Genomic DNA, 13,616 nt, shown 5'->3' on the forward strand with positions numbered 1-13,616 from the left:
GGTCCACACAGCCTACCTGGACCTCGCAAAAGCCTTCGATACAATACCCCACTCGGGCATTATAGATAAGCTCACCAGCTTAAATATAAACCCCTATGTCACTAGATGGATTGCAAACTGGCTCAAGGACAGAACCCACATGGTTAGAATTGCTGGAGCCATGTCAGACTCCAAACCAGTTACAAGTGGTGTCCCACAAGGCTCAGTCCTGGGACCTCTCTTGTTCGGTATATATTTCTCGGAGGTACAGGCCAACACAGAAGGACTGTGGATGACCAAGCTCACAGATGACTGCAAATCGGGCGCGATAATCGACTCTCCAGCCGACACAAGCATCCTCCAAAAGGGCCTCATAGAAACAGACAACTGGTGCCAGAGCCATGGCCTCAAGCTAAATGCCAAAAAGTGTATAGTCATCCCCTTTGGCAAAAACAAAGTGCCCACAAATTACCACATAGGTGGTAATCAATTAAGTACAGAAGAAGTAATTAGGGACCTGGGGACCCAAGTTGATAGCAATCTCTCATTTGACAACCACGTGGCCAAAGTGGTTAGAAAAACATTTTATATAGCCCACCTAATCATGAAGGGATTCACGTCTAGATCAGGGGAGGTCATCGTGCCTCTTTACTCATCCCTCATCAGGCCCATAATTGAGTACAATGCCCCTTTGGGATGTACCTTACCAGACACCTGCAGCAACTGGAAAGACCCCAAAAGTACCTCACCAAGAGGATCAAAGGGCTCAAACAGATGCCATATGCTGCCCGGTTAAAGAAACTCCAGCTCTACTCAGTGGCATACCACCTGTTCAGAGGCGATCTGTGCCTGACGTATAAAGCCATGTCCAACCCGGAATTAATGGACATGCTGCACCTAAGAAAATCCAAATCCCATCGAGCTATGCGCTCGAGAGACTTGAACCTCAGCACTGAAATAAATAGGACATGTTGGAGGGACAGATTCATAACACAGAGGCTCTCTTCACTCTGGAATAAAATCCCAGTCCAGGTTAGGCAGAGTCCCTCATTGACTCTCTTCAAGAGGAATCTTGATGAGTGGATGGGAGATCATAGGTTTACCCCGGGTATCACCTCTGTGTCACTGTTAGACAGAGGCACAGTATACTAACCTCGAAAAAGGGCATAGCAAAATAAATTTAAAATGGGTGGCGAAAGCCAAACACATTCGGGCTAGGCTTATAAATGCCATAGGGCAGATAGCCTACTATGAACCTATGAACCTATGAACCTAAGAAATGTACGGAGCTGTTAACATATAACTGATAATTTCACCTAAACATATCTAGATAAGTAGGAAAGTAGAGCTGTCAGTGTACCATCTCAGCAGTAGTGTGTCTGAGCAACTCACAAAATATGTAGCATTAACATCTGCATCCCGGACAGTTTGTATGTCAGATACAGCCCATGTATATATAAAGAGCTTGCAAAACCCATTTCACAATTTAAGGACAATTGGGTAGTGTAATAATACATGTAGGGGACATATAACTGCAGTTAATAGGAATGTAGTGTAAACTAGAAGAATATATAAGTTGTTAATGTAGCTATAATTTTCCACCCTACTGTATGTGCATAAAAATGCAATTCCACACCTCAATGGGTATGTCTAATCTCAAAACATTTGTCCTATTGGTTTATAAATATCTGCATTTATTTTGATGCATGTGCCCTGTTCAAATACCACAATATTGGTGGCCTGTTGCCATCAATTAAACCTGCATGCTGTTGTAATGTCCACTGTTGTTCTATATATGCATGTGTCATGCTTGCTGTTCAACTGTTGGAACTCTGGTGTGTTGGGTTAATGGGAATACTTCTGCATGCTGTTATAACTAATTGGGAATGCTGTTGACTGTTACTAACCCATATTTTCATTAAATCCTCCTAAACATAGAACGTATGGGAAGGCCGGTCCCAGCGGACCCACCTGTTCCACCTGAGCTGGTGATGGCACCTGGCACCAGCAGGTCCAGTGCCCAGCCTGGGACCTCCTACTCCATTGGCCCTGTGTGCCACCTTCAGGTGGAAGCACTGCAGGGGATGGGCTTGTCCCCCTCTGTGCAAGCGTAGGTGGAGGAGGGCCACCTATCACCCTCCGAACGGTCCGGGCTGTGGTGCGTAAGGAGATCGAGCATTCTGTCGCTGATCCTCTATGCCAGCTTGAGGCACGAGTAGTGCAACTCACAGGTGAGCCTGTCCCTCCTACGCAGCCCCCAGCATAGCCACCCTCTGAGCTGTGAAGGTGCAGTGGTGACTGCCCATGGGTGGGGATCTCATTTCCACTGTTACCATCTGTGGGCTCATGGACTTGCGATTTCCAAACATCCTTCCCCGTCAATGGTGTTCACCCACCACATGTGTCATATTCCACCCCTGTATGCATCTTGTCTGTCTTGTCTGTTTACCTCCCCAACCTACCTTCCCAAATATACCTACTTCCCCTACCCCACATTCCACTCTCACCTGAAAAAAAAAAAAAAAGGGCAATCTGCTCCCCAAAAAAAATTACGCTTCATACATAGCTGCCCATTTTGCACACATGTCCGCTGGACACATAAACTGATATTTAATTGTCAGTACAACATACTTTGTTGTCCTCACCCCTCTCACAGGGGTTGAAGGATTCATATTTCCCACCAAATTGATTGCATATGCACAGCTGTTGCTGTTAAAGAAATGGGCAGCTATGGACCTTCCATAGACCCATCCTGCACATCCCGAGCTGTTTTCCCTACTGTCTTTCACTCTTTGTGCCCCTTTTTCACCACTTTCCTATCTCCCCATTGTCTTTTCTTTCAAAGAAATTAGCACAGGGGTTAGCGGGAGTAAGCACTATTAAGCAGTAGTTAGCGGGTTTGCGCGAGTGTGCAGTTGTGTGCGCTTAGCTAAGCATTGCTAAGCATTGCACAAACCCGCTTACAACTGCTTAAAAGTGCCTTACTCACTCTGTATGTCAGGGCCCTTGTTCTGCTCAGCAGCAAAATAAAACACCTCTGTCAGTCTCGAACCCCGGACCTTGTACACACTAGACTGCATGAAGTACCACTACGCCACAGTAGACATAGAACAAGTTGGTGCTGAAATAAATATATCATGTATCAGAATGAGTGAATGTAAAGGAAAAATAGGAATGCCGTAACACAAATCTTGTTCTGTGGATCTTTACCAGCGGTTGTTGTGGAATTGCATTACATGACTGTGAAAAAAGAACCAGCCATTCTAGCAGGAAATAATGTTACAGCAGCACTTTACAACCCCCACACAGTATCATAGCAGGACAAACACTGACATATCTGATTAGGGCAGAGGCCATACTTCCCAACTGTGACTAATTTTCAGGGATGTCCCTGACTTTGAAACAAATTCTAGCTGTGCCCCTCTGAATCCCTCTGAAAAGTACTGATGTTAGGCAGAAAGGTGGGGAATTACACTTAATGAATAATGACAATAAGTAAGAGTTAGACACTGCTTGTACTTCAGAAAAGGTGTATTAATCCATATGCTCTGATTCTCTCAAAGTCTCAACTTAATGTCTCTAATATTTTAAAGGTGTACCTCACTTTTACCTACTTCTCCCTGAGTCTCTTCAAATATGTACCTGAGTGTTTGAGAGGCCTGGAAGAGGCAGAAACACACATGCATATCAGCTTTTCTGCTGTTACACACTATGCAAATAGCTTTGGAAGGAGTTCCAGAAGCATACCCTTATGTAGGAGTACAACACTGAAATACCAAAGGATGTAGCCATGTACTGGTAGCAACCAACTGTGACAATGCCATTGTTTCAGTGTTGAAAAGACTGGTGTGGTGCACAGACAAAGAATAACAGGCTAACCTCTGGCTACCATGTAGATAGGTCCACAGTTGGGAGCTACGCAGACAGACTACTTGCCTTGATAAACTAACAGGTACACAGCAAACATTTAAGTCCAGCAAGATAAAATTCACACAATAATACATAATGCCCTCTGTACTTCTGCACCCCTCCCAAATATACAATATTCCTGTGTGTTCAGGGTCTACCAAGGATGTAGGCAGTCATACTCAGTACTGAAATTTGTCCAATTTTCTTGAGCAGCCTGTGCTAATGTCAACACTAAAAAAGCACAAACTGTTCAGAAGTGAGTAAATTAATATTCACAGTATAGCAGTTCACAAACAGTTCATGTGCCAAAAGAATACATCTAAATAACTACTTTGTATGGCAGTTAATTATATAATTAGAAAAGAAAGTACATACTCCCATGCATCTTGTGTTAGCATTTGGAGGGGTGAGTAGAATTCTACACTGCCAAGTGTGTACTGAAAGCAGCAACATTCAGGTCTGAGTACAACATTCAAATCACTGGCTACACCCCGGGCTTCAGATATAAGAACTATACCAACCTTCTGACTTAAACAACAATGTCCACAGCAAACAAGCATGATCCCCATTTTAGAAAGCTGAAAGTGCTACGCCTACCTGAGTTAGCAATTTATAGCATTGTGTTGTTATGACAGTGATTACTGCAATTACCACACAGCAGGCTGCATGCAATTAGCAAATGGTGGCCACCAATTGGTGCAGAGACCATCACATGCACATGTGCAAATACCTATAAAAGCAGGCTGTAATTGCTGCCCACAAACTCAATCACTCTATTGCAGAGACTGAGAAAGAGAGAGAGAGAGAGAGAGAGAGAGAGAGAGAGAGAGAGTGAAAAGCAAAAGGAAAAAGGAAAATAAATAATACCAACTCATACAAAGGAAAGGTATGAAACAGATATGTATTTACTGGCATGTAGTAGATGTTTTTGAAGAGTACTCTACATAATGTGAACCATTCATATGTGGCAGCAGTACGTATCTATGCACAGATGTCCTGCTTAACTACTGCCATGGACAATTCAGCGTGTAGCTGTGTGCAGTGGGACATAACTGCGAAATATGTAGCTCAGCATTAAATGTTAAACATCTGATCCATGTTATCTGTGTTCTGTACAGTAGTGAGGACAATGGCTGTTTGGGGGATTAGCGCAAACATTTATATAAACATGGTTGTGACAGAGTAACACATGCATGATAGTCATATTAAAGTTTAGCATAGCATTGGCAACTGCTGTACCAGGCTAGTATGCTAATCTAGCATTTGTAGCTATATATACCCCCTCTAATGTTACTGCGTGTTCACATGTGACACCTGTTCATGTTGCAGCAAGGCCCAACAGTTCAGCTGTAAGGTCCAGGGACTTACAACAGTGTGGACCTTGTGTGTGTATGGCACACACATACAGAGAGATATATATGTGTCATATATATTAACATATGTATATGTGCATAGAGCAAGGAACATATTGCAACTGTTTGTGAAGGGTGGACATATATCTGTTGGTGAAGGTTGTTATGTGCATATTTGTATGTAGGTTTTAGTGTGTGACAAACAAGACAGCATACAGTGCTGGTATATGACATGTGGTGGTTAAACACTCTGTGTGGTTTGTTCAGTTTGCAATGTTGCAGCCAGTGAAGTCTGCTAAAGCTACCTGGGCTGAGAACACTTTCAATGTATTTCTCACAAGACTGTGCAATATTATTACATTACTGTATACCTCACATCTTTTGTATAATTGATATTCCCACCACGAAAGGTGGACTATATATGTGCCTATATGTATATGTACACCAATGGATGTGTATATGTATGTATATATATCTATATATATATCTATATATCTATATATATATATATATATATATATATATATATATATATATGTGTGTGTGTGTGTGTGTATGTGTGTATATATATATATATATATATATATATATATATATATATATATATATATATAAAGAGAGAGAGAGAGAGAGTCATATATAGTCATACATACCCACATCTACTTGTTGCAATAGATTATATGTAAAGTTGACTGAGTGTGATGGTCAATGTGTTGGTGAATGTGTCAAAGATGTGTATTTGTGGGATAGCTTAGGGGGAAGCTGTTTCTGTCATGGTATTATGTGCCCTTGCTTTGATCCCAGCAAAAGCTGTGTATGCTCTTGCTAGGCAGATAAAGCACTATGGCATACAGTCTGATGTAGTCCCTTGGTGTTAACTGGGGTGTGTCATTGGAGGCTAAAGCACTACATGTATGCTTATTGATTGGTAATGATGTTGAATCCAAATCCTATATGAACTGTAGTACTACTTGAAGCTGTAAGCCTAAACAGCAAAGTATGGCGAATGTCCACATTGCTTGGAACCACTGTTTTGTGTGGTCCCTGTAGTCCTCACAGATTACATTCCTCAGGCTTAAGGTTTTGTAAGTACTGACACACAGTACTGTATGGTACACATGTAAAGCTTATCTGGGTTGCCATACCTTTGTGTCTTGTAATTATGTCTGATGTGTGTGTGGGTATGCCTGTAACATGTCCTCTGTCATATGCGTGTTACAAGATATAACTGCGTATCTAGCAACATTTATAGTTTACTACAGCAGTATGCCACCTATATCTACAATTGTGCACATATTTTGACCATGGGTTTGCCATGAACAAGTTGTGTGGTATAATGGTAATACTGTAACTGGACTTTAAAAACACTGCAATGGATGACATATTTCTTTATGCATTCACTTGATCTATACCTTCTGTGGCTAAGTGGTGCATTGTGTCACATACAGTGTGCCATGTACTGTTGTATAGTCTTATATAGTGATTTTATTTTGTTGCTGTGCAGAACATGGTTTATTATATAGAGCATGCCAGGCACTTTCAAGCAGATGTGGGGTGAGCACTGATAAGTGGTATTGAAAGTGTTTAATCTCAGTCAGCTAATAGGTTGCTATGTATGGCAGTTCAGTGATATCTGTACTGTATAATGTTAAGTGTGCCATATGACTCACTCAGACATATTTTTTCTTTGTCTTCAAGGGATCATGGCCCACCATCGTAATCCTAGCTACATTAGTGCTGAGGAAGACATTATTACCAGCTGTCTGGTTCAGCACTACAGCCTACTTTTCTCGAGAACCAGCCAAGACAAGCATGAGCGTACTGCACTGTGGCAAGATGTTGTCTGGAGGGTAAATGACATAGGCATGCATAACCGGACATATGAGCAGGTACACCATCACTGCAGTGATTTACTTAGACATGTCCAGCAGCGTGCTTCTGATATCCATAGACAACAGCTTGCAACAGGTGGTGGGGTTAACATCCATCCCCCTTCACCAGAGTGGAGGAGCTGCTCCTGAGCCTGGTGGCACCTGCCCAACAGCAACAACAGCAGACATTTACCTTGATGGAGGTTGGGGCCACCCAGCAAGAACACATGGAGCGTGCAGGTAACATGGCATATCTGTAGACTACTGTTACCACTATTGGTAGATCATACATATGTGAGATGTGTACTGTGTAGTTAGAAGATGTGGAGCCTGTTGCTGTGCAATACTGATCATTTGGAACATAATCTGTAGGCCTGTGAATGTAAACTGCTGTACTACTGTAAGATTGCAAACCCACAGTAGCAATGCCACAGTTGTTGACACTGACAAACTGTCTCATATCCATGTAAGTCCCTCTGATGTGACAGCAAGGCAGTGGACACATGCTGGTGAGTGTGTTCTACATTTATTATTGCAAATAAAAAGTGCATGTCATAGTTAAGGTGTAGGCCATGTACACATGTAACACACCTACGCATAATGCATGCTGTGCATGTTTGCTGTGAGACTATGCACATCTCAGTAATGTGATTAGCTGCCTCAAACACATGCAATACACAGACCATCTCAAACAAATGTGGCTACACTGTAGTGACCATTGGATAGGCAGAGTCGATACACATGCACACAACATACACAACTATGTCATACACAGAACATGTTAACATGCTACACATGAAGTATTCACAAACCCTCTGTAAAGTCACACTCCAGTATCCCAAATGTCATCCACACAGCACACATAATATACCTGAGGGGTAGAGGCCTATCATGGGGCAGTGAAACACACTGCAACACACAACACATTCATGTTAGGCAATGCCCCTTATTGGCCTCCTTACAAACCCATGTAACAACTGGCTGTGAAATGGTGAATGTAGCCATGGTAGTGCAGTTCTGGTACAGCATGATAGGTGCTGGTTTGGGACACATTTGTAGCCTTGAGTGACCGCATGATGCTTCATGATGATGGCTTATGGTACTACACCCCATCCAGTTATTGTAACCACAGTACTACACATAGCTTTCATTGCTATACACCTCAATGTTGTGTGTGTGCAAACATATGCACCTATAAACAGTATGCATACCAATCACCATTTGCACAACCGACACATATATGTCTTGTAATGGTATTGAGTGGCTAGGTCATATGACACACATTGGGTATGTGTGATGTTTAAATATGCAATTGTGTTTTAGCATGCCATGTCATGGATGACACTGGCATGTTCACAATATGATCTACACTCACCATAACTACTGTACATTGGCTATGTGGACCAATGGTATTCCATCAGCTATACATGCACCACTGATCTTGTGTGTATACACATCATGCATGAGCTAAAACTGTGTCCACAATTATTTACTAAAGACACAGAGGCTCTAATCAGAATTGGATATCTAGGTGACACACAGATACACATCCAGCCATGGTAGGTATACCTGTGAGTGATGGTGTACAGTACATTAAAAAGTTTTTAATACTTGCACAGCAATGTTGTGTCCATGTATACATTGCATTCCAGGGGGAGGCCAATCACCGAACAACAAAACACATGCATCAAAGCCATGTATACTGTTAGTAACAAGGACTGTCTACACTCGCACTGCATGCTGTTGAGTAACACATGTCCTGCATGCTGACATGTATGATATGACTGTTTGGCTTGTGATACTGTACCCCACTATCAACTGCTATTGAGTATATTCTGAGATTGCTGGTGGTGTGTGTGCGTGTGTGTGTGTGTGTGTGTGTGTGTGTGTGTCTGCTTTAGTGAGGAGTGTATTTGTGTGCATGTGTGCATGTGTGCATGTGTTCATGTGTTCATGTGTTCATGTGTGCATGTGTTCATGTGCTTTTGTGTTCATGTGTTCATGTGTTCATGTGTTCATGTGCTCATGTGTTCATGTGTTCATGTGTGCATGTGTTCATGTGTTCATGTCTGCATGTGTGCGTGTGTTCATGTGGTCTGACATCATGTACAGGTCTTAAAGTGTGTTTCCTGTTTTACTCTCACAGATGCTGAGGTTGGGCTGGTTCAGTGCAGCAGGGAACCTGATGTCACTGACACAAATAGTGATAATGAGGATAGGTGTGTTGAGGCCCAGGCATGTTTGTCAGGGTCTGTTGCTGGGCCACCAGTTGATAGTACACAAGTCTTCATCCCATCCATGCACACAGTCATACTGCCTGTACATCCCTCATAACCAATGCCCTTAGCAGAGGGACTGTGTACAGTTGGTAATGGCCTGGACAGTGTGGTATCTATGGCACATGCATCAGAACACAGCAGCCATAGCCAGATGTCTGGAACGGTACCACATAGGCAAATGTCCAGGGGTTCTTGGCAGAGCACTGCTGGTCATCATGCCCCTGGCAGACGTGCCACAACTCTTGCAACCACACGCATGTTCCAGGCTGTCATGGAGGCACAGGCACATACACCATACAGGGACTAAGGGCATAGAGGGCTCATAACACCTCTTTAAATTATAGTATCCATGACCTAGCAGGTGCCATCCATAATTACACTGAGGTCATTGATAGATGTTGGGGTGAGACATTAGATGTCCTCCACAATGTCATGTTCATGTGTCAGAACAGTGTGGGACAGTTGAGATATCGACACGGACATATGCCAGCAACATCAGCAGCTGGCAATCACCGTGGACATCCATCAAGTCATAGCCGCTCCCATAGTGCCAGTACCAGCCACAGCAATGTTGGGGGTGGGCTGTCCATAGACCATCCTAGAAGACCATGTGCACGTGGCTCTGGCCAGTCTCAGCAGGGACCTGGATCCAGTGTACATATGTCAACCTCTGAGGATAGTACCCAGTCTGGATTAGTACCTGATACTGTCTGTAGCACCCCTGCCAGGCACAGGTCCCGTATCCATGGCCAGAGACGGTGATCTGTAAAGCCTGCCAGGTACAGTCTGTAGCTGTCCCACAAATCCCCATATATGGCAGACACATGGTGGAACTGTGTGCATGCAGACACACACACACAAATAAACCAGACACCTAGGGCAAACACATACCCACACGCATTACATCCACATTGGCCCACAACAGTACTCTTGGCCCTCACACACACAATCACACACACATGTCGATTGTATGGCTCAATGTAGGCCTCTGGCAAACCAACAACACACCCTGTGCATATGATGAAACCTGTGCCACCTCCTGTCATCTGTAACATTGATGTAGGAACAGGCTAACATGGTACTGATCCACAGGGTGACTTTATAACAGAATAGCAATGTTAGCATGTTGTCAGCAGTAAAGTGTAATGATATCCTTGAAGGTGTAGCTGTGCAGGCATGATGCATTAAAGCTATAATTATCAATGTAGTATTGTTTACCCCAGTGTTTATTCCAACTGTGTATTGTCTGCCCATGTGCCACTTGACTGATGTGTGTAGTTTTGTCAGCATGTGTTAGAGAGTGGACAGTAAGTGTGGGATGTGTGCAGCACAGATTTGCAGGTGTACATTTGTGAACATGGTTGAGGTGCACTGTCTGCATATATGTGCATATTGGACACATGGGCAGGGTGACATGCCCTGTATTAGACAGTGTTAACACTCCATAGTTTCTATTGGTGGCCAGTATGCATTGTACTACATACATTTTGGAACTTGAGTACACGTGTATGTATGACACGGTTTGACACTGTGCTGTGGGTGATACTGTTACTATCTGTCATTGGTTTGCATTCTGGTAGTATACATAACCTCAACAGCCTGACCATAAACAATTGTTAGATGATGTCTTGACAACTGACACACAGATGTAGGACACACAGTAACATTTGCAGCCTTCAAGTACTATTCTATGCCAGTAACCGGTGGTATTCACCTGCACTCAGTCCTCGGACCACTCCTGTTTGGCATATAGCTTTCTTAGGTGCAAGCAAACACAGTAGGGATATGTCTGGCCACGTTTGGCAATGCATACTGTGGGCTATAATGCATTCTCCAGATGACACACTCATCCTCCAAAAGGGTATCATACAGACAGATACCTGGTGTCAAACCCATGCTGTAAAGCTATAAGCCAAATAAAGCATAGTCATCCACTTTTACAAAACATAGCATCCACAGAGTGCCACATAGGTAGTAGCCCCCAAAATGTTAAACAGGTACTGATGTATACATAGAGCCATGTGTTACGTCATCTCTCCTTTGATAATCACATTTCCAAAGGGTTTTGGAAATCCCTCTGTGGCTCCCATAAGCAATAAGGGGTCTGCATGCATATCCACAAAGGGTGTTGCACACCTATAATAAATAGCCATCTTTGACAGACCTTGCTGCTTTTGAACAGGTTTCAAATATACCTAAGGCATAAACCCTCACTCACACTATTCAATAGAAACCGTAATGAGTGTATGTGAAACGGATGACGTAGGCCAGGGATCACTGCAGTGGCTAGGCTTGTCACAAGCATACAGATGTGACCTAAGGTCTGGAAAGTGGCAGCATACTCTGGCAAAGATAACAGATGTGTTCATGGAGCAAGCAGGGTTCCTACCTATGAAATAATTGAGGTCACATGTATGTATATGTATTTGCCACACAGCTGCCTGACATGTGTAATGCACATACTGTTGTCATTATGATATGTCATACAGTAGTAAAAGCAAGACCCACATCATATTGACCAACAGTGTCACACACGTGGAGCACATACACAGTCACCAAGTGCAGGATTCAAACCCCTACCTAACTACTTTATGATACTAGAGCAGTATGCATTAACACAACGTGCTATACACATTACTGAGAGTTCGTCATTCCACAGGTATATTTGTAGGATGGTGAAATCAGACTTGACAAAGATGAGTATACTACTTTTAAGGTGTTTCAGTAGTCTTCAAAAAGGCTGCTCCTCTCCAAGGAGACACACACACTCTCACACAGTTGGCAAGTGCAGGATTCAAACCCCCTAACTACCTACTTTATAATACTAAAGCAGTACGCATTAACACAACACGCTATATACATTATTGGGAGTTCTCCATTCCACAGGTATATTTGTAGGATGGTGACATCATCAGACTTGACAAAGATGAGCACTTTTAAGGTGTTTCAGTAGTCTTTAAAAAGGCTACTCCTCTCCAAGGAGACACACACTCATACAGTTGACAAGTGCAGCATTCAAACCCCTACCTAACTACTTCATGACACGAAAGCAGTACGCATTAACATGACGCGCTATACACATTACTGGAAGCTCTTCTTTCCACAGGAATATTTGTAGGATAGTGACATCATCAGACTAGACAAAGTGGGTTACATTAGGTGACATTAGGTGGGCTACATAGAAGGAATTTCTAAACACTTTGGCAATGTGATCATCAAAGGAGAGTTTACTTTCTACCTGGGTCCCCAGGGCCATAATTACATTCTCTGTAAATACTGGATTACCACCTATGTTGTAATTTGTGTGCACTTTGTTTTATCCAAAGGGGATGACTATGCATTTTTTGGCATCCTGCTTGAGGGCATTGTTTTGACACCAGGTATCTGTCTCTGTAAGACCCTTCTGGAGGATGGCTGTGTCAGCAGTAGAGTCGATTATGGACCACAGTTAGCAGTCATCTGCAAACTTGTTCAGCCATACTCCTGCCATGCTTGCCTGTACCTCTGAGCAGTATCTACTGAACAAGTGGGGTCCCAGGACCAAGACCTGTGGGATGCTATTTGTGACTCGTTTAGAGTCAGACATGGCACCCACAACTCTGAACATGTGTGTTTGATCTGTGAGCCAGTTGGCCACCCATCCTGTGACATAGGTGTTAATGTTCAAGCTGGTAAGCTTGTCCATGATGCCAGAGTGGGGAATGGTGTCAAAGGCCTTAGTGAGGTCCAGGTGGGCTGTGTGGACTACTTTCACCTCCATCTGTGTCCTTGGTAACTGTTTCAAAGCAGTAAACTAGGTTTATGAGGCAGGATCTGCCTTTAACAAAGCCAAGTTGGGTAGAGTCCAGTGTCTGGAGGTTCCCAATGTCTCTGTTTTTGGGTTCCATGATAATTTGCTCCATAGCTTTGCAGACCAGGTTGAGTAGGCCTATAGGGCAATAGTTTCCAGGTTCTGTTGTGGCACCAGCTTTGTGGAGCTGGATGACTGTTGCTGTATGCCATTCTTTGGGTACATGGCCTGTGGTAAGGTTGAGTCTGGACAGTGAATGTAGGTGAGGGTGTTGTTCCTTTTGGGGCTGGTGTAAGATGCAGTCTGGGACACCATCCAGTCCCATTGATGCTGTGTTCTTAGCTTTGGAGAGGGATGTTTTTACCTGCATGTCCATGAAGTCTGGGGCTCTGCATTCTTCTAGGATGGACACAGGCCCTTTTGGGGGTGATGGAGG

This window comes from Protopterus annectens, chromosome 5.part0, assembly GCF_019279795.1.
Source record: "Protopterus annectens isolate FY-2018-M chromosome 5.part0, PAN1.0, whole genome shotgun sequence".
NCBI lineage: Eukaryota > Metazoa > Chordata > Ceratodontiformes > Protopteridae > Protopterus > Protopterus annectens.